Source organism: Podarcis raffonei, chromosome 3, assembly GCF_027172205.1.
Source record: "Podarcis raffonei isolate rPodRaf1 chromosome 3, rPodRaf1.pri, whole genome shotgun sequence".
Taxonomy (NCBI): domain Eukaryota; kingdom Metazoa; phylum Chordata; class Lepidosauria; order Squamata; family Lacertidae; genus Podarcis; species Podarcis raffonei.
The window spans coordinates 56690561-56715832 of record NC_070604.1 but is presented as its reverse complement, the minus strand read 5'-3'; the positions used below and the strand labels follow the sequence as shown (position 1 = coordinate 56715832).

The following is a 25272-nucleotide window of genomic DNA, read 5'->3' as shown; positions in this document are numbered from 1 at the left end:
TGACAAACCCATTTTCAGAACAGATGCTTGTTTTCCCTTTTACGCAAGGTTTTTTTTTCAGGGGAACTCATGGGGAACTCAGTTTCAGCACCTCTCAGGTGGGCAACATTTCCCTTCTAAGAGAATGAGAGGTGTTCATGGTGATTTCCGGCATACATATATATATATATATATATATATATATATATATATATATATAGCACTGCTTTCAAGTAATATGTAACTCTGCAGATGTTTAATAACACATTGTGATACACAAAGCATATTTTTCCTTTGAAAATGTAAGGTTTTCTTTCAAAGTCTGGGGAAATAGTCACGGAGGTGTTCTGTGTTTGTTTGATGTGGAACATTCATCAACATTAACATCATGAATCTGTCAAAATAAAAAACAAAAAAGGGTTTTTAATATTTCAAGAGCATCATGTCCATTGCTTGCATTGATATTTTAATTACCAGGAAAATCGCCAAGAAATTATATTTCCCACTCAGCTCCAGCTGATTTGCACACTAGTCTTCTCATTTTGACAAAATTCCCAGCTATAAAGAAAGAAACTCGTTTAATTATCTTCTAAATTATCACTTTTAAAAGACAAAAACTGATATTTATTCACTTAGAACAACAAATATTCATCAGGACAGACTTGAATGGCAGCCTAATCCAAACGGTAGAAGCAGTTTAACACAGCCACTTCATGATGCAACAGAAGAAAAGTGTAAAATAAAGGAACAGATCTTTTAATCCTTGTAAGTTCCCAGGGGGCACTAACTAAATTCCCCGTGGTTTTCCAAAATACAGCAAGCAAGTTGCCTACTGGTGCAGGTCAGCAGGGCAGGGATTAACAGTAGAAACGACTCTGAAAAATATATGGCAGATTCTGTGGCTAGGCTCTTTTTAAATTAAAGGAGAGGGGGGGGAGCCCTTTCCATAACTGGCATCCTTCACAACAACCTCAGCATGCAAGTGAACAGCTGCATGGATGCAGAATATGAACTAAGCTTCTCATACCATGGAAATCACTTTCAAGTCAGAGATGAGGCACATTTATGAGGCAGGCTGCAAGAACACTGTAGTTCTATTATCAGTGAAGAGGAGGAGATAAACTGAAAACTTCAGACTTTCTTATACATGTCTACTCAGAAGTAATTCACATGAGGCTGATGGGTTCCTTGCAGTAAGACGGTGTAGGACTGCACCCTCTTTAAATGTCTTTTTAAAGATTTGGTTGGTGCTTTTTGTGGTAAAATAATCAGAACATTCCTCATGTACATCTAACATAGGAGCAAACTAAAGATTCAGGAAAAATTAGCTGGTTTTTGAATTATTTAATGCAGTGCAGAATTTTTGTGATCTTGTTATTCGGTTGATATTTTGTGTGTATTGCCTAAAGTCCCTATTCTGGATTAGAGCTGAACATTTTATTTTACGTGTGCATGATGTTGTTATATCTTGAAAGAACCGCCCCCCCCCAAAAAAAAGGGGGGGAGTGAATATCATTGGACAGTGTCACTACTATCTTATTCTCTCCCCCCCCCCAATTTCTCTTATGAATTCAGCAGGAAATAACTGCATGCCATTAACCTGCCTCAAATTTCATCACTTTACTCCTACATTTTTCTGGGTTAAAGTGGTTCCAAACGGATTTTTTTTTTTTTATTTTTTGAAGCAATTAACACAGAAATGACCACCAAACATTCAACATTTCCCCTATAGGTTTCCAGTAGTGGCTTTTATGTCACGCAAAAGCTCAGATAAGGTGCAGAAATTAGCAGTTAGGAAAATGTCATGGAAACAGAATCTACTTCTGTGTAAATGCAGCCTATGTTTCAAACAACACAGACAGTACTGTGTTTCTTTCTCTCCTGTACAAATAGTTTGCCGCTTGCTCCCCAGGCCCTGCAGGTATGTCTGTGCTTCTGTCCAATGCTGAACTGGAACTGCCTTTTGCTCTGCAGATTATATGTCCGCTTCTGGGCCTGCAACAGATTAGTTCCATGAGCTACTTCCACTGGGCCCAATTTTCAGCCATATCTCCATTATCAAAGTCCATAGGAGGTGGTTGCCAAGTGCTGGAGGCCATCTCTGATATCTGCTGTGGTGTTTTCATCTTGTAGCTCTGCTTTTCTCTGGCCTCTTGTTAGATCCCTGTTTTCTCACAAACAGACAGATACTATCCTGTCTTTGTAACAAGAACAACTTTCATTTGGTACTTTTTCTTTTAACAACAGCATAGTGTGCACTCTATTGCCCTCTCTGGTAGCCTGAGAGAATATTCTGAAATTTACAGTCATTCCTTTTCTTCCACTTCTCAGACTTCCACTGCCAGTTGTCATCAAAGGGACAGGGGGGCGGTGCTCCAGAGGGTCTGCCCACAGATGTCACAATATCAAACCTTGACTATTTTGGATTTCTGAAAAGCTAACTAAAAAAAAAGTCACCAGACTTTTGAGGGAATAGGAAAGACAGGGAAGTTTCTTTGATAGAGAAACACAAAATGAAAAATGTGGCTATCAGGATTCTACCGAACTGGAGGGAAGAGAATTTTTTTCTTCCTCTCTTTTCCATCTGTTTACCTTCGTTGTTCTTTCTTAAATTAATAAACATTTTTGTTCTTGGGGGAAAGTGGCCAGCTTCTGTCTACTCACAGCTGCTAACCTACAGAGACTCTGACAGTGGCCTCTAAGAACTCTCATTATTATACAAATTAATAATAATAGGCAAGGTAATGAGATCTGCAAAATGAATTTAAACAGGGCACTTTCCCATAAGGTTACCAAGAGATGGATCTGTTGAAGGTCACAGAACTGGTGCACTTAAGCAGATAGAAAGAAAGAAACTTAGTTCAGGTTTGTGCTTGGTTTTTCCTCTAGTTTCCATCTCTCTATGAAGCTGGTCTAATCATATCTATACTTTTCTTCTTAATAACACACATTTTTTTTCAATTGCAGCAGACTTTTCATTCTTATGCTCTTGTTTGTTTCTCTTTAATTGTACATTTCTTTTTCAGTCATTTATGGGACAGCAACAGCAAGGAACAAGTTTCCCAACCCAGTCTGAGGACCCCATTTCATAAATCACACAATCATTTCTGAAGAGAAAATGGCAAAGAGGCTTTACAAAAGTATGTCCGTTTGTTAGGATCACAGATTACTATACAAACACATTCTATATGTTACCATAGTACAGTTAATGTACAAAGGGTGAGTCTTTTAAAAGAGGCCCCATGGAACATTTGTACTCTGTATCCACGGGGCCTCTTTTAAAGGACTCACCCTGTACTTATAACCCTGCTTTTGCCCTAGGAGCTCAGAGTGGCATATGTGTCTCTTCCCATTTTGTTTTGTCCTAACAACTAACCTCTACAATAGGTTGGGCTGAGAGAATTTGTCTGGCCCAAGATCACCCAGTGAGATTTGTGGCAGAGTTAGGATTTGAACCTGAGTCTTCCCACACCTTCTCTGACCACTACATATTTCCTTTATAACATGTATTATGGCTGGGGGGAACGACCCTCTCCAAGTTTTCCACCTGCATCAGCCCATGGCAAGCCACCCACCTATACCTACTAGCATGCACATGATCTAACTTTAGCATGCCACTGCAAAGGGGTGCCAAATGCTGCACTTTGTGTAGGATGGTAGCTTCACATAGTCGCCTTGCATGGGCTGAATTATATGGAGGTGGGCCTATACAAACCTTTACCTACTGTCACTGGATACTGCAAAATATTTGTGGAAACAGGTGCTGTGTTAGGTCTTCCTCAACACATACGTAATATGCTGGGTGTCATGGTTTCTCTGATGCACAGTTCCACACAAGCAAACATCTCTCTAAAGGTCTCGTTTCCAGCTTTTAGCTACAGCACCCTTAAAAGTAAGCAAGACAAATCACAGGAAAGCATTTTGTTGGGTGTGGGTGAGTACAATAATGCCTTTGCATGAAATGAACCCCTAGTATTAAAAATAGGATGTTAAGCACATTGTACAAAGCAACACTTGGTAGCTTGTAAATTATTTCCTTTGATATTTACTTCCTGATATGTAGCTTTAAAAAAATCAAAATTCTTAAAGGCATAGCCAAACTGAACACACACACACATTGTATGTGTGTCTCTGTGTGTGTACACACACACACACACACACACACACACACACAAACGGGAAACATCAGCCATGGAGGAGGGAGCACTTCCTTCTTCAGTGAGAGTTGCAAACATTAGGGCAAAAGCTTGTATATACAGCTCAAAGGGATATAAAAACAGAAACAGGGATATTCAGTTTTCAAAAATCATTGGCCAACCTAGGACCAGTTTTTAAATGACTGAGCCCCCTGTGATTGTCGCCTTCCAGAATTGCATTGGCTCATTCTCAGGGCTCTGAGTTTTCTGTGCCCCATCAGTCCGCCAGCCCCTACAGAAATTACTTATTGTGATAATACTGCTACAGTTCCTATGGACCCAGAATTATGGGAATTGGTAAAAATTAAACCAAAGCAGGTTGCAAACGGCCTATTTAATTTCAGCTGCCACAGGCAGACAGTTTCTGCAAACTGTTATCCCACCCTCCAAGAATGGCTGTCATCTCTCTGCTGTGTAAGCCTTGGTCATGGGTATCTGTCGCCTCTGTTGCACAAAGCAACAACTGCCTCTAGACTGTAATAGGCTGATTTATCACTGTCAGGGGTTTATTTTATTATTTTATTTTAAATGACTATCATTATTAAGGCTCCTTTTGAGATTACATACATATTTATAAGTACATTATGCTAGGCTGAGGAAATCATTTCCAGGCTTATAAGAGAGCACTATTAGGGTCATGAAGTTTTTACAGCTTATTTGGTGTTTGTTAAGTGGTACTGGAGCTTTCCCATTCCCTCTGTATGGTAATTGCTGCCTGTAATTGAGAGCATCTGCTGTGTCTACTGCAAAGGGCATTGTTTTCATATTGATCTGTCATTTTCCTTCAGCCAAATAGGAGGAGATTTTTATCTTGATGACTAGCAACCGCCGTGTTCATTTGAATGTATCACAGCAAAGAAGGATGTCAAGGTGCCCTCCTATGGAGGCAACACTTCTTCCGCTGCTGTATTCCATCCATTCCCTTCTATGCTAACAGCAGCCACCCATGTCATCCTGGGTTGCTGTCAGGTCCAGCTTCTGTGTAACTAAGGAGAACAGAAGAGCAGTTCTCCCAGCTGCTCTGATCCGTGAGCAAACCCTGACCCACAACTTTCCTAGGGGTCAGAAGGTGCATTACCCGTCACACTCTAGCTAGCTTATCAGTACTAGGAGGCTCCTGTGGCTGGTATGTCTTTGGACCTATGGACTACACCCATTGATTTCATCTAATAAGCTGTTGCTATCAAAGTCTATCACAGCCAATGTAATTCTTATTTTAAAAAGTAATTAGACTTAAGACCCATAAAGAAACAACAGACCATTGCCTAGATTACTTGGATCCTTTCCAGTCTGGCTTCAGGCCTGGTCATGGCACAGAAGCTGCCTTGGTCACCCTGGTTAATGACATTTATCAGGAGAGAGAGGCAGGGACCCTGCTTGTTCTCCTTGATCTCTCAGCGACTTTTGATACTGTTGACCATGGTATCCTTCGAGAGCAGTGTTTCCCAAAGTTGGGTCTCCAGCTGTTTTTGGACTACAACTCCCACCATCTCTAGCTAGCAGGAGCAGTGGTCAGGGATGATGGGAATTGTAGTCCAAAAACAGCTGGAAACCCAACTTTGGGAAACACTGCTCTGGAGCCTCTCAGTAGGTTGGGGGAGCTGTGTTTTAGTGGCTCTGCTCCTACCCCCAGGGTCATTTCCAGAAAATAGTCCCGAGAGGCTACTGTTCAGCACCATGGACAATGTAATGGGATTCAACCCCTCCTCCCCAAAAAATGCTAGTTAACATTTATATGAATTCATAGAATGCTGAAGGTGTGCTTCTTTCCCCTGGTTTTTAACACTTAAGGTGTATATTTTTAGGAACCTCCTTATTTCTGTAATTGTTAATTGTTCTGAGCTGTTTTTTAATATTGTGTGATACTAGATTTTAATATTAATCTTGGGTTTTTATTCCAGTAACCTATCCTGGGACCTTATGGTGAAGGGCAAGTAATAATAAACTGTAACAACTGCAACATGTATTATTATTTGGAATTTGGGCTGAGCTGAAACTTTTCAAGGTTTTGGAAACAATTTGGCAATGTTAATGTCTCCCTCTTTGATGATTTTTGCAGTCCTTGCCATGGAAAAAAAATATGGCTCAATTACTCATTTAATGCATTTGGTGATATTTCCAAGCCAAATCTGTTTGGATACACAGCATTGTTATGTTATCCAGTTCATGAAGTGAGCCTTGATGGGGAGGAATTGTCCATGTGACTAATCCAGGAAGGAAAAAGGAAAAGCAGCCACGGGAAACATTAACATTGAACAGGATTGGAAATCTAACAGCATAAAAACATAAGAAGATCCCTGCTGGGCCAAACTAAAGATCTATCTTTTCCAACATCCTGTTTTCACAGTGGACAACCAGATGTCTATGGGACCTAAGCAAGACCTAAGCACAATGGCATTCTCTCAACCATGATCCCCAGCAATTGTTATTCAGAAGCATTCTTGCATCTGGTGCTAGAGGTAATATGGCCATTTATGGCCTTTTCCTCCATGAAATAACCTCACTCTTCATTGTATTATTTTTCAGGAGAAATGTCAACGCCACCCAAATGTCTTGTTTTAACCCAAAAATCAAAAGTGGAGAATATTCAGTATTGCTATTTTTTAAAAATATTGTATAAATTCCTCTGGTCATTTACACTGACTATATTGGCTACTCTGTTTTTACCGTTGATCATTATCAGCCAGTTTGAAAACTTTTCCGAGTCAATCAGTACTTCAGTGCTATCAGTGTAATACGCCATTACATCCCAGCCATTATAAATCTTATTCAAGGTTCAACAATTCCGACAGGTGGTAGTGTTTAATTCTGTAACCAATTGTGTCAGCTAGGTATACTCAATGACAAAAGTACCCAAGCATAAAACTTTGAGGTCAGACATTTTCACAAACCTTCTGCTAATGCTTCACCTTCATATTGACTATTGTTGGTTCACATGGAAATACAATGGGAACAATAGTAATAAGTTTGGGCCTCAGAAAGGATTTATTCTGGCTCCCTAATGTACATGATCCAACACATGTTTGCAATACACGCCTACCTCTGTTTTTCACCTCTTCCCTGCCCAAAACTATCTAGGTACACACTGGGTGTGGGGGGAGAGAAGTAGTTTGTGAATCTGCCTTTAGAAACCAGATGTACTTTCACAGCTGCTTCATACAATACATGCATGACCCTTGCAAAGTTATACATTTTTAAATCCAGGCTCAATGGGACAAGCTTTCAGTACATGCTTAACTCTCCCATCCAAATGAATAGGACTCAGAAGCTCTTGTTTTTTGGTTCAATCATGCCCTGTGCTTTCAATAACTCAATGGGTTTATGACAAATGCAGAATTCCAACTTTCTATGAGTTATGTGTGTCATGGAATCAGGAATGGCTGTAGCTCCCACCACATGTATGAATGGCAGAAAACACACATTTTCCTACCATGTAACAGATGACATTGAGAGCAGTTTACTGGCAAAGAGTGGGCAGAAAAATGGAAACCAAGACAAGGGGGAGTTGCGGATAGCCTTGCACAATCCTTCTGAGAACTATGTTCAATTTCTGTACTCCTTTTTTGCACATCACTGCCAGTAGCTAAGCCTCTGCAGGCAGCATTTGGCCCTCATTTACAACTGGTTGTGTGCCTGCATAAATGTGATTGAGGCTTAATCAACTTTATGGATGCACAACTGCTAATAGAATCTTGCTCATTCTCTTTGCTGTATTTGGCTTTGCATCACTAGCTGAATTAAAAAGCAATAAAAGCGGGGGGGGGGGGAGGTTGCCAAAAAAAAAATAAGCAAACCTGGCACTTAATGTAAATAGGGAACAGATATTATCAGAGCAGGATGGTAACTATTCTTTTAATAGCTACCTTTCAGAACAGAATGACACTTTGAAAACATTGCATTAACATTGCACTGAACTTGGGAATAAATGTAAGTACAATGATTTGACGTCAACTCAAGAGAACAGTGTTTTCGTAAATTTCTGACAAATCTATCTTTAAAGCAGTGACTTGGAAGGCAAAGCCAGATGAAGTTGTATGGCTTCTTCACTCACTGCGCTGCTTGTAGTATTAATGAGCACACTAATTGGAAGGTTGATAACTTTTAACTACTGTTATCTGACGCACATTGTGAAGTAGAAAAAGAATATACTAGAAATGCTATTAATAGCTAGGTGGCATCTTCAGGTTGGGAAAACTTTTTAGTTCTGAGGCTTACAAAAGTCTATGTAAGAATGGACAGATTGGTCTATTTCCAGTTCATGACGGTTTTTCATGTGGTCATTCATAAATTCATTTCATTCCATTTTTTTTAAACAAAGGTGTATTTAAAAACATATTTATCTCAATATACACATTTCTAGACATGTGAATTATCAACACACTTTGGTATGTTTTTCAAGCTGAGAGCTGTATCTCAAAAGCTCAAAATCTACACATTAGTGCAGGAAGTGTGGATCAGGTTAATTCACATTGGAATTCACAAGAAATCAAATTTGTCAAGCATCCCTAAGACTAAGATACAGTTTGCATTTCACTTATCAGCACCAAATATCCTTGGCCAAGTGACTTCAGAGCAATTCTGGAAAAGGAATTCTGATTTCTAAAACAACCTTTGACCCGGCAGCAAGCAGCAGCATCGAATTGCTACGTTCTAAATTGGGTCCTGTGTTGCTGATGATTAATATGAAATTTTGTTGAAACCACTTTGCAGCAGTTTTTTTGCATCGGCTTGTTCCATTCCATAATGGTACATTACTTTTACTTAGGAGTCTTTATTCATGAATGTGAAAATGATCTAAAAGCATGTCTACTCAACAGCTTGGAGACATAAGGAAGATTAAACAGACAGAACTTTTGCTTCTCAACATCAGCCAGTGAGCCTGTGATTAATATAACATGTCAAGCATTGTAACACTGCAGAGTGTTAGCCTTTTGAGTTTCCACTTTCCTTGTGCAGGAGACATTACAGATTTGTTCTATACCAGGTGTGCTCCCCAATGGGTGTGCCCCATTGAGTTCCACCATGGTCCACTCCATGGTCCACTCCAGCGATTGAGAATTATCTGCTTGATCCTGGTCTGGGGTGTCTTGAAATTTGGCCAGATTATACAGCTTGGTGGGAAGACGCTTCATCCCAGCTTTTACTTTCCTAGGACAAATTGTCTTGATTTTTTATGATGAATAGACTTTTCAAGTGTTATAATGGTAGAGCACTGAAAAAGCTGGCTGCCTTAATTATATTCAGCAGCTCTTGTAGCTGTATAATTTGTCTCTCTTTTTTGTCGCTGAATGACAGCTACAACTCAGGAATATGCTTTTATTTTCTGCTGAAAAAGTCAGCAGAGACCTACTCTCTGATTTTGGGAGGCTGCACTGGGATGAAATTCCACCTGCTTACTTTGTATTAACAATGCTTATGTCACCAAATAGCCAGTAATATGCATCTTTCTTAACAATAAGCCACACAAGGGAGATGGCTAAAGAGGGGCTTGAGTGGCCTGACTAATAATCCTATCCCCTGATACCACTTGTTGGGAATAACTGTGAGGAGAGGCCCTATTGTGTTCATGTCCTGCTTGTGGACATCCCATATAGGCAACCACTGTGAGAACAAGATGCTAGACTAAATGGGGTTTTGGCCTCATTCAACAAGGCTCTTATGTTCTTCTTCAATTATCTTAACTGGTGAATCATTCCCATTTCTAAAACCTCAATTAATTTATCCCAAGCTTCTGAAATAACAAAGTCAAGGGAAAATAGAAGCCAATTATTCCCTGTTGCTCCTTGCCTTTAGAACAGAGCACACTCTGGCCATTTAGAGTGAACCCAACCAACTGCTTTTACATAAATATATGGGGTGGGGAATAGCAACACATGGGAAACCATCACGTTTCCAATTCAAAAATATCTGACTTTCTAATTTAGTTTCCTCCACTTTCCCTTTGAGATTTGTCAAGCAGTATGAAAGCATGTTTTTGAAAGAAGGGTTGACAGAAAGCCAATAAAAGGACTTAGCTTGGAAAAAGCCACAGTGTTCTGAAGCTGCAGTAATGGCTATGTTACAAATGGCTTAATAATTTTGCAGAAACAACTGAAACCCGTAACACAATTGCTTTCCTCCAGCATGGTGAGATAGAAATGAACAGTACCATTCCTGAGCTCTTCAGAACTAGATTTGGTCTATCAGTTTTGTTTGCAATGTGCCTGGCATATTGTACGCACAGCAAGAAACATATTGCTTTATTTGATAACTTGGCTAGTTTGAGTAATTGCATATAGCGAAACTTATTTATTAAGCTACCCTGTGTGTTTACTAAGGAAAGGAAGATGTTGCACCCAGTAGAATAATTCCTTCTTATGATAAGGTCATTTGCACAGAAACAAAACAAATACTACATTGCAAATGCCAAGCCTATTTAAATCTATGCTGAAATTTGAATTTCTTTCAAAGTAGAAAAGAGTATTGAAACTGTGCTGCTTTTGAAGGACTGACTGCATTCACATTCACCCAGGAACTGCTCTTATTTGTTTTCGCACCAGCACCAGACCAATGAACATTTTGTTACTTCCACAGCAGTTTTATTCTCTTTCAAACCAAACTATACCATTCCATGCATGGACAAGAACAACTAACTCTTTATGCAGACATAAGGCTATAAAACCCATGATGCATTGTCACTGTATGAAATATGCATGGTTGAAAACATCTGAGGACTCTATAATTTTGAGCAAGGAGTTTACAATACTGTCAAGTACATCTGAGCAACAAGAATCAGCTGAAATCTGAAAAGCCAGAAAGATTCCCCCCACCCCAGAAATCCCTGCTTGGGGTTGGTATTACCATTTTAAAAACAAAACTCTCCTCCAGATTCTGCACATATCTATGCAAAACTTCTGAAAGTGGGTTGAGAAGTGATCGATGATCTGATGTAGAGTAAGGCCATCCAATAATTGCTTTGGCACAGATTCGGTGTTCACTGTACCACATATCCTGCAATACTGAAAAGGTCATAAATCAGACCAAGTACTGTATGGTTCATTTTCTCTTTGGGACAATTCAGTCATCGTGATAAACCACAGTTTATCAAGCTTTGTGTTTGCATGCTGCTTGGTATCCGATGTGTTCCTGAAGAGAAAATCTGAACCTTTTCACTTCCATTGTAGATTAACTACAGTTTAGCCTTACAATCAAACCCTAAACTGTGGGAAATCTTAACTATGGTTTGTTGAAACAAGCTAGCTGCATAATTCATGGTTTGAAGTTGACTTGCTTCAAACAATCAACAGTTTGTTGATTTAGATGAAATGACAAGCTGTGGTTAATCAAAAGCAGGAGCTAAATCTCCTCCTTGGGGCTGTGGTGGAAGAGGGGAGGAGAGGAGTGAAAGGGCTAGATGCTTACAGTGGCTCATTCCCATCACAATAAAACATGGGTTACATACATACATACATACATACATACATACATACATACATAATTTTATTTGTATGCCACATTTCCACAGTTAAAACTGTGCTCTTTATTTTCATGACTTTTGAACCATCTCTGTGTCATATGGTGTACAGTGTATTTCTGCTGATTTGTAACAAATATAGTCATCATTCAGATGCAGTTTTCAGATAACAATTGCAGTTATCAATTTGCTATGCCTTTCGGAGGCAATCCTTTTGTGTTGATGCCCCTTTCCAATATTATACCTCAGGTACAGCCATCAATGGGCTATCAAAGATTGGCTTGCCATGAAATTTGTTAACTATTAATGTGGCATCTTGATTGTCTCAGTGTATCACCAGATGTCTCTTTGAAATGAAGCACAGTAATATTACAACTACCTCTCCTTTTTCATGAATTCATGGCTTCATTAATAATAACTTCACATTTTGGGTCTACTGTGTAACAAGTTAAGGTGGTGGTTCACTTTATTGATGAAATAATGGTGACTCTGAACATGGTGAGATACAAATTAAAATGTTTCCGGTTCATATATCATTACATAGACATGCTTACATTTGCAAAGCTTTTATATTTTATTTTTTAAAATTTGCCTTGTCTTAAGACGGTTCTCCCTCCCCCCTCCACCGCCTCCAACTCAGGCATAGTTTCATACTTGAAAGTTACATGAAGCTTTACTAGGTGGCATGAATCAGTCAGCTGGGTGGCAAAAAAGAATATGACATGGTATCAAAAATCTTAACACCTACAGGCAATTCCGTAGACATAAATGAGAATATTAGCATAACATAACATCCAGCAAAAAGCTTTATATTTTAGTGTCTCAGAAACAAACACAAATGAAAGAAGAATATCTATGTCAGTTTGTTTTAACTGTGTGTGTGTCTATGTGTATAATATTTATTCCATATGTATCTGCCTTTCTGAAAATAACCTGTTGTAACCTAATGAAGTTATGTGTACTAAGCCACTGAGACCATAATTCTGAAACCACTTAGCACCAGTGCTGTCATACAGTGAGCAACAAATAAGTCTGTGGCTGCTTTTTCACTAAGTGATGCTAACAAATTCCTTTTTGTTCTAACACAGGGGAGATGAGTGTTTGGAACATCAGGATATGGCCAATGCGGCATTTTAGAAATCACTATTTTCAGTCATTATGAATGCCCAAAGAAGTGCAGTTGTCCAACTTGGTCATCTTGTGTGTGTGGTTTTCCATGTCTCTGTAAGCCCATTGGAGTGGTTCAGATGTAGCACCAAACCAGGGATGAGGAACCTGAGCTCTGAGGTTTGAATGGGGCCCTTCTCTCTTTGACCCTTAGGATTCTTTCCAGGCCACGCCCCTTCTTCCTCAGACAACATCCCTCATCAGCCCTGCTGTGCACCCTCCTTGAAAGTTTTTCTTTTGTTTTCTTTCTTTTTTTTGCCTGACTGATGAGGCTTCTTTCTTACCTGGATGGAGGATAGAGAGGGTTGTGCAAGTGTGTGCAGAAAGAAGCCTGCTGTACAAAGGCCAAAGCAACAAAGTGGTTGCTCTAACCACTTTTGCTTTTGGCTCCACCCATCACCAGCTACAAGGTTGCTGAGGAAGGAACCTGGTCCATGAGCTGAGAAAGGTTCCCTACCTCTGCTCTACATCAACTATGGTTTGTTGAGTAAGGCTGCGTGCACACTAAATATTTATAGCACATCTGGAACACATTCTTTCCCTCAAAGAATTCTGGGTACTGTAGTTTATTAAGGGTTCTTGGGAATTGTAACTCCGTGAGAGACAGACCAAGGTGGCCAGAATTCCTTGTGTGAAAGAATGTGTTTCGAACGTGTTTTAAGGGTATCCTGTGCACACAGCCTAAATCAAGACCAGGTTCACAAATGTTCAAGCAAGCCACCATTTATTTCACTTAATAAATGTTCTGTCCCCCCTCTCCACCTTCTCTGTGAATAGCTGGTTGCAATACTGACACTTTTTGTGGCCTCCAAGGTCTGTTACTACCAATTCTCTTACCATTGGGGAGATGCAAAAACAGGCAGAGGAGCTAAAGAAATAATAGATATTTTAAATGGGGCATATTTTCTGAGGTTCTCTGGCAGCTCCTCTGTGTCATCGTACACCTTCCCAACCTGCAAAAAGGTCTATTGTTCCCTTGCTTGTTGGTGTTGTGGAGGGAAACACACCGATTGCTGACCTGCTAGCTTGCATGAAGCTGACATTACTGCTACTCCAAACCATGCAAAGATGTCCAGCACTGAACCTGTAGCCTGCCCATTTCACTGATGAGCATCGATGTGAAGATCTTGTCAACTACGCTGGCAGGTAGATAGCCTCCGAATTTTATTTAGCCCACCAGGGCTCAATAAAACTCCTGACTTTGTTGCCCAGCTGCTTCAGAGAGCTGGTGTAGCATAGCAACAGAGACCTAGGGAAAATAAAAACACAATAGCTACTTTGAGCTTTGCTTCTGCCACACAGCTCACTAGGCAACCCCAAGCAGGCCTCTTGGTCTTAGCCCTTGACCTATGTTATGGGGATAATACTCCTCACCAGGTCATCTGCATGAAGCACTTTTGTGCTGTGTAGGGGCTAAATGCTAACTTGGCTTTGCAAACACGGGGGAAGTGGGTTGTCAAGCACTTGCAAGGCCATGATGCATGGCTACGTGGTCTGCAATTTTGGTATTCTGGTGTTGTCGTGAAGCTTGAACAAAATAAGAATTAAAGACAGGTGCACTTGTGGAAAGATAAAGGTAATGGACCCCTGGACGGTTAAGTCCAGTCAAAAGCAGCTATGGGGTTGCAGTGCTCATCTCACTTTCAGGCCAAGGGAGCTGGCATTTGCCCGCAGACAGCGTTCCAGGTCATGTGGCCAGCATGACTAAACGCTTCTAGCATAGTGGAATACAGTAATAGAAGCCAGAGCGCACAGAAACATCATTTACCTTCCCACCACAGCAATGCCTATTTATCTACTTCCACTTGTGTGCTTTCAAACTGCTAGGTTGGCAGGAGCTGAAACAGGGAAATGGGAGCTCATTCCGTCGCAGGGATTCGAACCGCCAACCTTCCAATCAGCAAGCCCAAGAGGCTCAGTGGTTTAGAGCACAGCGCCACCCGCATCCGACTTATGTGTACATTATACTGTAGCATTCTATAAAATGATGTGGGTGGGAACTGAGGTGTAAGGTAGTTTGTTTATTTTTCTTCTTCTTCTTCCTTACATTGACTACAGCATCACGTTTGTACCACAGTCAGCGAGTGGAACAAGAGGGCATGCATGAATGATGCCGGAGGAAAGCACTTTTGTGTGCAATCCTTCAGAGAAATTGTTCAAGAACACTTCATCCGTGGAACAGATTTCCTCTAATTCTTCAAGGTCGGTGTCTGCATGGGTTATCTGCCAAGTAATTGTCAGTCACTTATGCTGAAAAGGAGCGGGGTCATTTTAAAGATCAATAGAAAACACAAACATTTTGTGTCATTTTCTACTTTTCATACGACACTATTAGAAAATTGCTACTTTGACAAAACACATTAGGAAAATGTACTGTGCTGGCATTTTAACCACTGAGGGAGCCGAGTGGAAAGCAAAATCAGGTGGATGGCAGCAGACTATTTATGCCAACTGGAAAAAGCAAATTTGTTCCCTTCTGCTCCTGCAGAAATAAGTCCAGACTTGTGCGTTCTTTGGAGCTCCTTAAAACAAAACATTTCAATGACAATCGAATAGTCAGGAGTTTTGAACTGCCCACCAGTGGAGTTTCTCTTGACAACAACGTTTTGCCCATTTATGTCCCCAAAGCTCAGGCTACCTCCATACTCCAGTGCAGAAGATGTTATCAGGAGGGCTAAATAAGAAGCCCTGAAGAGGGTGGCGCCAGCTCTGAGTGACAGAATAAGGAGAGGAATTTCTTGTATGTTGTCACTATGCTCTTAGTGCTCAATTGTTCATTCTGTTGTTACTTTCATATTGGACTGAGCCTTTGACTATAGCTAGGCAGTTGTCCACACACGCGGAAAGAAAATAAACCATTTTTTAAAAAAATGTTATAGGTATGTAAATTAACCCAATACAACTATACTAGGCAATTGTTTTATTTGTTTTGAAATTTTTTAGCCCATTCTTCATCAGTATTGACCCCAGAGCAGATTATAGAAAACAAAATGTCAACAAAAGACAATACAAACAAACAAAAGCAATTAAAAAGTAATTTAAATAACAGCCATAAGTGCACTCTGAAACAACCTCTAATACTGCAGCTGCCTCCATCCTTCCAGCACTGAACCAGCAGTACAATCCTCATCATTTCTATTCAGCAGTAAGTTCGGTTGAATCCATTGCAACTTACTGCCAGGCAAGTGAGGACTGCGACCTTAGTTAGCCTCCTCACATATGCCTGGACAAATTGGTATATTCTAAGTTGGAACTGAAACAAACAAAACCCAAAGTAGGCACCAGACACACCTCATAAATGGAGCACCATCCCAGAGAAGGCCCTTTCCTAGACATGTAGGATGCTTCCTCCTACTGAGTCAGACCACTGGTCCATCCAGCTCAGAATAGTTTATTTGGACTAGCAGCAGCCCTCTAGGATTTCAGGCTGGGTTCCCGCCCAGTGCTACCCAGAGATGCTGTGGACTGAACCTGAGACCTTCTGCATGCAAGCAGATGCTCTACCACTGAGCTACATAGGAGCCTTCCTCCTATGGCACTGCATAACGCCATATAATTTATTATGATGGAATATCAAGAAGAGCAATCTTTAGCATACATTATGGCTCAAGTAGAGACATCACCTTGCCAACAAAGGTCCATATAGTAAAAGCTATGGTTTTCCCAGTAGTGATGTATGGAAGCGAGAGCTGGACCATAAAGAAGGCTGATCACCAAAGAATTGATGCTTTTGAATTATGGTGCTGGAGGAGACTCTTGAGAGTCCCATGGACTGCAAGAAGATCAAACCTATTCATTCTTAAGGAAATCAGCCCTGAGTGCTCACTGGAAGGACAGGTCCTGAAGCTGAGGCTCCAATACTTTGGCCTCCTCAAGAGAAGAGAAGACTCCCTGGAAAAAACCCTGATGCTGGGAGAGGTTGAGATCACAAGGAGAAGGGGACGACAGAGGAAGAGATGGTTGGACAGTGTTCGTGAAGCTACCAGCGTGAGTTTGACCAAACTGCGGGAGGCATTGGAAGACAGAAGTGCCTGGCGTGCTCTGGTCCATGGGGTCACGAAGAGTTGGACATGACTAAACAACAACAACAACAACATGGCTCCAGTGCAGCCTCCATCGCTGAACAAGAGGCCCACCTTGGGGTTATCCTGTTCAGTGCCTTGTTCCATTACTGGACCCAGGTCTGGCGAAAGGTGATAAAGGGACATGGGCAGTCAACATTACATACTGGAAAGGTTGTCAGTGTGATCAACAAACATTTGTACAGGAAGCCTTCTGAAATCAGTAAATCATTCCCCCCCACACACACACAAAGGGTATTAACTTAACAAGAACCTCTTTGCTCCTCTATAGAAAGAACATGCTGGGTAAATATTTCATACAATCAAAGTTTGATGTGGTTGTCCCCTATCCCCATGGGAATTATTTAGCAGGACTCATTGTTTCTGTCTGGTTGCACAGATGTTGCAAGTGAGAGATGTGAGCTACTGGCCAGCTTCAGGCTCAAGAGACATTTACCTAGACAAGGCAATAAAAATTACGCTGAAGAAAAAAAAAAGAATTTGCAACTAAATGGCAATGTTCATGTAGAAGAAATACCAAAACTTCGTGAAATAAGCAAGTTGTATTATTTTTAGTGCTATGATTATGTAAAATTATGCAGCCTTTTCATTATATTTTCTGTGGTGAATATTTTATTTCATCTACAACTGGGGAATGCCTCAAATTCTCTAGCATGGACATTGTTTCAGATTCCATAGTGAATTATGTTCATTACTGACAGCTCAAGTCAGATTCCCTAATTCTGAAAACAAATCTTTCTAGCAAGGGAAAGAGGTACGCTCCATAAGGACTGTTGCCACATATTTTCCACCCGTTCCAGTGGGAATTATGTTGAGTATATGTAATCCTAGTTCTTAGTGGATTGTGCTCTGGAATATTAAGGATGCTGCTTGGCAGTTTCCATTCCTTAACACAACATTTACATATCAATAGCCTTCCTATCTCAAACAAGATTTTGGAATTCAGAATCCTCTAATAATTCCATTTCCAATCTCCTAATACTATAGCTTGTTATGGTTATCAACAAATTCTACCAAAAAAGCTTCATGTAAATTTCAGCCAATTCTAAATTATCACATCTCTAGTATATGATGAGCAAATGGAAATACAATTTCAATCAATGGGAGATTATCTGGTATGGCAGAAAAATAAATAAATATAAATGATCAATGGCCATATATGACTTGTTCAATACTCTGGAGCAGATTTGAGGCAGGAGCTGAATGAGATAAAGTGTATTGCCAAATATTACTTCACTCCATGTTCCACTGACGGCAGTCGTATTGTCAGTAGAGTAACCTATGGATTTATTGTATTTATCTTGTCTAACTTGTTGCCAGTCAGTGGGAAATGTAGCAAGCTAGCAATGCTCAGTTGGTTATAGTGTGGTGCTGATAACGCCAAGGTTGCAGGTTCGATACCCCTATGGAATAGCTGCATATTCCTACATTGCAGGGAGTTGGACTAGATGATCCTCAGGGTCCCTTACAACTCTACAATTCTGTGATTCTATGATTTGATTCTATTATACTTTGATACTTCTGTCTTGCTTATACAATGCGCTTCAGTTACTTTTTGAACGCTTTTGATGCATATTTTTCTTCTTTTAAATGTGTCTGAATAGGAAGGATTTGTAAGGCAGCTGATGTTTTTCCAAAGCAATGGGAAACACCAAAAGAATGGCAAACTGTAGAGAAACACAATATTTTCATAGAGAGAACAGGATATGTTCGGGACAGGCTACAGAGCATCCCATCGTCTTGGCCGAGTTGAAAATAAAAACTTTCTACATTTTCTTGCACATTACCAACAAAGGCATGCCATCCTAAGCTTCTTTGGGAAGAAGGATGGGATGTAAATATAAACTGAATCATCAACCAAATGATAGGACCGCAAGGTCTAACAGATTCCTATTGTTATGCATCAGGCACAATAGATTTATTGTTCTACCTAGTGAGCAAAAAAAGATAAGATACACCATATGGCCTCTCACAAATAAAGTGTCTTTTTTAAAAAAAACTTCAGAAGAAAAGTAAGGTAAGTATGCAAGTCACTTTTATAGCAAGATCTTCAGAGTGCATTTATTCCATGGATAGATGAAAAGGTAAATCTAGGATTTAATGGGCATCCTTATTCAGAACAACAGTGTCATCCCTCGTTCTGCTCCGGTTAAAATTGTCTTTCTGAGTCCATGTACAATTAATGATTAACTTCCATTATAGTTGCTCACCAACACTGTGTTGGGATGAAGTTTTGTCTCTCAATCACTTAGTCAAGGGAAGTTAGTAGATGCCTCTAAAGAAATTGAGAGGTAGCTGGTATGTAATCTATTGTGGCAATGCAATATTTGGATGTGGGAAACAAGGTACAAATCCCAATTCAGATATTTGCTCACTGAACAAGCCACTCTCTCTAAGCCTGAACTAGCTCACAGAGTTGTCATGGGGCTAAAATGCTGCTGTAGATTCCATGAAATACAACAGACTGAAATGCTATGCACATTTTCCTTAGAGTAGGTCCTACATTACACATATTAATAAGTTGGATTTTTTTTTTTGATGTAGGTATGTTCTATGTCCTGTCTGTTCTTCATTCATAAGAGACCTGTAATGCCCCCAGTCAAATTTCTATATCTCTGTACCTCTATTACTTTTCTTTATAAAGTGCCTTTACCTTTCTACAATATAGTCATTCAATGTATATCTGACTTTAATGCCTTCAGTGTAACATGAATCCATTATAAATGGTGTGAGTGAGTTTCATTTGGGGGCAGGAAGCAACTATACAACAACAACAATAAAGAAATTCTAGGTTGCCTGCTATCTATATTAAAAACTCATGCAACCAGAAGAACTACCTTTCCCAGTGCCCATGGGACCCTGCTTGTTCAGCACTGAAGATACCAAGGACCAATAAAGGCCTTTTAGAGAGCATTCCCTGCAGTTGCTACCAAGGAAGTTTCAATGAAGGAATTGTTACTGTACTTTGATCCTATGCTGTCATATTAGCATATTGTACACTTGAGTAAAATTATTCCCACTGCAGATGTTTTAGCATAAATGACTATTAAACCCTCACTCAATCAATCGTTGGTAGGGAGCCTCATATTTGTGCAGCTCAAGGTCCCCCGTGATTCAAACGATCCTACACTGCAATCCTCTTAAAGGCTGTACAAGACCCTCACATACAAAAAGGAAGGGTAATAAATTCTAAGAAAAAGTTCTATGCTACACTCAAAAGTTAGAGCACAAAATTGCACAGAAGAGGCTTATTAAAAGTTACAACATATTATTAAAATACCCTTTGAAATATAAAGCATAAATTAAATACAATGTTCCATTTTTGTGTCTCCATAATATTTCCCTTATTTCCAATTTGTTATCTATTGCCGAGCACTGTACAGTTGTGTATTTCACAGATTTTCATTAAGGTGATGTTCACTGCTGGGGCTGCATTTTACCAATGGATGTTGAAAGTTGTATATTGACAATTTTCCCGGTATGTGTTCGTAAAGTGATATATGTGCATTTAATTACTTCTGCATTGCTAGAGACCTGAACTGAATACCTTAAGCTCTTTCAGTCTGAATATCTTGCACCAATATGCACATTGCATTTAACAGGTGCTTCATATTTCAAAATATATTTTAACAGTGTATTATTACTTTAAATAAATCTGCTTTGTGCCATTTTATAGCCTAACTCCCTGGGTACAGTGTCCTCTTAAAAGCTTCAGATTTAATCTACAATTCTGAACATGCCTTAGAAAATAAGGCTGCAATCTAAACCCCACAATCTGAAATACAGGGGAGGAAGGTGTTGGATGGGGCAGATGTCTCTCTCTGTGCACAGCCTAAAACAGTTCCACTAGTCTCTGTGCATGGACTGATGCTGGCATCTCTCCTCCGGTGCAGAGCTCTTCATTCTGCCTGGCAAAATTACTGGCAGCAGGATTCCTACCAGGAGTAACCCATGGAAAACTCCCAAACAAAACATTCCAGGGGCAGAGAAGGGCTGCACAGACCTGGAATACAGTGGTACCTCAGATTAAGAACTTAATTTGTTCCAGAGGTCCATTCTTAACCTGAAATGGTTCTTAACCCAAGGCGTGCTTTCGCTAATGGGCCTCCTGCTGCTGCCGCGCGATTTCTATTCTTATCCTGCGGCAAAGTTCTTAACCTGGAGCAACCACTTCCTGGTTAGTGGAGTTTGTAACTCGAAGCGTCTGTAACCTGAAGCTTCTGTAACCCGAGGTACCACTGTACACTAGTTTCCAAGCCAGGCTGACTGCTATCATTTGAAGATTGTGAGCCTGATCTAGGCTAAGTTGCTATATCAGCTCCAGGCTGGCGTAGCACCGAGCAGGATTTTGCCTGCCTTGTGTCCCGGCTGGCATGAATGGCAAGGCTGCAGATGCAGAAATGGCTATGCCACTTCTACACACCCCACTGATGTCCAGGCAAGTTTAAGATTAGTCTTATTGGAGTAGGACTTACTTCTGAGTAAACATGCCTAGAATTGTTGTGTTAGGTTTCTTACATGCATGTTTCGGAGTGATTGTCCTGGTCCTTATCTGTCAGTATGTCTGGAGTGTACAGGCACAAGACCAGCCTAGGCTCTGCACCCCTTAAGTCCTCCCTAGGAGTTTCCAAGAGGTTTCTGTATTTTCCCAGGATGCAACACAATCAATGCCATAAACAGAGAGAAACTGAGATCACAGGCCCTGTAAATCAACCAAATCACCTGTTTGTATAGCAGTGTGAAACACATGCTGCATCTCTTACACGGCATGCCCTTTTGGTCTACTTTGTTAAAACCAATGACAGCAAAAAGGGGCATTGCTAGATATCTAAAAGGGCAGAGGCCCGTGATACATATTGATGTAACATTTGTATATTCTAACTAAGTTGTATAGATGCAAATTTAGGCTGATTTTCAGAGAAAGAGGACCCTCTCCCCACCCACCCCCAAAAATCTAGCTGTCAGGTATTTCTCTGAGCTATGTGGTACCAAAAGGATTTTCTCTGCCCAGTACATGGCACATGAATTGGGCTCTCTCCCCACCCAAAATCTATTGGCAAAAACTGACGCTTAGCAAAATGTAACAAACATCTCTGGGGAAATTAAGAGGGTGAGTGTCTGGGGTCTCACTAGCACCCGGCTTTGTAGCCATCCTAGTCACCATGTAAGCGAAGACTCGGTGCTCAGGCCCTCGACAATAAATAACACTTCTCTCTATGGTTATATATGTGTACCTACTATGCACTTAGGTGATTATGAACTGACAAAATGGTCTCTCTGGCCAATGGAAATATATACCACCATAAATCTGTCCATCTTCTAAGTGCCAAATAAATCATGGTTGTTTTTGCTACAACACACTAACACAACTACCCCTTTTCCAAAGTTTGGGCTTAGCTATACCAGATGATCCAGAAGAAGTCTGGAGAGCAGACAAGTTTGGATTTTTGTTCCTGATTAGTCTTTCCCCTATTAAAAAGTAAGCCAACCGAGTAAATCAATGGAATAAGCACCCTAAGGCTAGAAAACTAAGGAGAAAGTCCTTGATCTCATTTGGAAAAAAGACAAATATTCATAGTGCTATGGCCTGAACACAGGCATCCCAGCTGCATTAATCAACACATGGCAGTCCACCCCCCTGAGAACTGCCATCTTCTGAGTGATTGCATAAAATGAAATTCGTGGGGCTAGGCTGAGAATGGCGGAACAAAACTGGCCTGTTATAACACGGCAACAAAAGTGAGACAGGTTGCAAGGGGTCTTAAAATGAAGGCTTTCTAAATCATTGGGAAGGCATAATAATTAAAGTCTCAGAATACAACCATTACAGACAATAAAATTAAAGCCATAAAATATAAGCACTTGGGCAGCAGTGGTCAACAGGCACCAACCATTCTTTAAAAGTACAGTACAGTGTTGATTCATATTAGAAAACTCTTTTCTCCACCATTATATTACTTGCCCATGGGAACAGTGTGCCTGTTCAGATGTCACATACTAAAAAGAAATTGAGGTATGTCTCGAGGCATTGCCAATGGGCTAATCTGGCCCTTTTTTTTTCAAGGTATCTTTTTTTTCCCCTTCCCAAAATCTTATGTTCAAAGAACAGAATAAGTACTCTAAATGGTGGAGGAAACATAAGAAATAAAATAAGTAAATAAATATTTCCACTTACTTTCTGGATAGCATTTATTATTGATATAAAAGGAATATAAAAAGGGCATGCAGCATAAGTTTTAAAGTTATTTTTTAAGGAACACAACAGAAGAAAAACAGAGAAATTTTTAACCGAACCTAGTATCTTAATGTTTTATTTAGAGGCATCAATGTTGAGTTGTAATCTGGAAATATACCCTAATGTCATATTTCCTTATTGGACTAGAAAGAAATCTAATACATTTACTACTACTGTTCCCTCTTATTGTGCTTTTATTTGCAGCAAAATCGCCTATGAAGTTGAATCTATTCTGAAATGCAGCACCAAGATTTGAAGGGGGGGGCCCACAATGATTAAAGGCCAGAGATGATCAAAGAAAGAGAGTGAATTGTGTGTGCATCCAAGTATAAAAGCTGCAATAGGTGTAAAGACTGCAATGCTTTTAGATCACTACCACACAGAGTATGAGAGTGCAACTTGGTATTGTTGAAGAACATTACAGGAGGTTGTTGGGAAATAGTTCTTACAACTCAGATAAATCATAAAGGTAGAAGGCACTACTAAAACTCTACTTTTAGAATCTTGCTGTATCTGGTACCACTACCATTTAACATGTTTTATTGCCAACAGTTTCTTAGGCACTGGACAGAAAATAAGCACAAGGGGAGTATAGGGAGAGGTCACAGTGTGATGAATAAGCAATGGGGAAAGGATACAGAGTCCACTGTTAACAGTAAAGTTGCAGGTAGAGGCTTTGCTGAAGAAACGGATTTTGTGTAAGGTTGCAATGAATATTCAGGAGTGAACATTTTTGATATGAAATGAGGGGTGTAATGAGAGGTGGGATGTCCAAAAATGTGTCTCCAAAGACCATTAAATGTTGACTTGTTCACACAGCCGTTTGCCCATGTTCATTTTCACTTTGGACAGCTGTTTAGGCACTTTTTTTATTCCACTTCTCCTTATTTCGCACACTGTAATAACTAGCCAATCAGGGATCGCATGGTGAATGTGATTATTGTATGTTACAATTCCATACTGCCAATCAGATTTCACATTGTCGCAATATTACAAACATAGCCAATTCATTGTGAGGGTCATTCTTTTACTCAGTTGCTTCACACTGCATGGATAAGTTGGAAGGAACACACAGTGAGTGGTGGAAAGGGGGAGTGTGCATACAAATGTTGCAGCTTACAAGATAAGATGGGCAAAAATCATCAGACCTGCTACTACCCTCCCCAAACCATCACCCATGGAGAGGGGCTTTTCAATGTCTGTGAACAGGGCTGTGAAGTCTGGAGATCTGTTTTGATTCAGCCACAATGTCATGTATAGAATAGGAAAGGCAAGCACCTTCATGAACAGAGAAGGGGAGGATGCCACACCATAGGAAGAATTCTATCAGAAGCCACTGAGACAGGAGTTGAAAAAGAAAAGCATTAATAGCAGATGAGTTGGTGCAGAATGAAGAATGCAGGAAAAGATGGAAGGAAGAAACTGTAAGACTGCCTTAAGTACTAAAAGCTTGGTGTGGAGAAAGTGCAATACTTGTATAAATTCCCAGGGGGGGGGGGAGACAGGGGAAATGTGGGCCCATGTCACACCAGTACTAAGAGATCATAGACTGCCTATGAGCCACTGAGCCAGTTTTACAGTATTCTTACATATAAAGCCCTAAGCAACTCTAGAGCAGGTTGTCATCTTGGCTGTAAGTCCTGGAAGACCTGTTTCCTGCCTTACAGGCCTTTTTCCACTGGCCTGGGAGGATGGGGCCCAGGAATCACTCCAGCTACAAAAGCTAAGGCTGTTGTCTTCGCTGTCTTTGAGTGCAGATCCAGGTCATTGAACCTGAGCTTCCACAGCCACTGCCCAGTAGATGTTCTATGCTTATGATAATATTTTATTCTCTTGCTAACTATGCTCTTTTAAATGTGCATTTTTATACTTGACTTCCTATAGTAAGGCTTTGTTTTGATTTGATTTTTTTGTTAATTTTGCCGTGTTAAATGTGCATTCTGTAGTTGACCTCCTTTGCAATGTTTTATTTTGAAATCTTTCATATTTTAGTTTCCTGTCAATTATGTTGCCTTAAATGTATACTTTGATGTTTTTATGTGTTATTAACCGCTTTGAGGATTTTTTCCCTATAAACATATAAAGTGGTATAAACATGAAATGAATAAGAAGAATAAGAATACCTGGAAGATCAACTCTCCACCCCATTCCTCAGTAAGG

The 25272-nt window shown here is 40.2% G+C and overlaps 1 long non-coding RNA gene across 1 annotated transcript in view; it reads right to left on the bottom strand.

Annotated features, from left to right (window-relative positions):
* Positions 1 to 213: 213 nt before the first annotated feature.
* LOC128410489 (uncharacterized) overlaps positions 214 to 25272 on the bottom strand; it is a 29692-nt gene continuing 4633 nt past the window's right edge. The window contains exon 2 of the long non-coding RNA XR_008329523.1: positions 214 to 373. This is a non-coding gene — a long non-coding RNA (uncharacterized LOC128410489). The remainder of the gene's footprint in view (positions 374 to 25272) is intronic.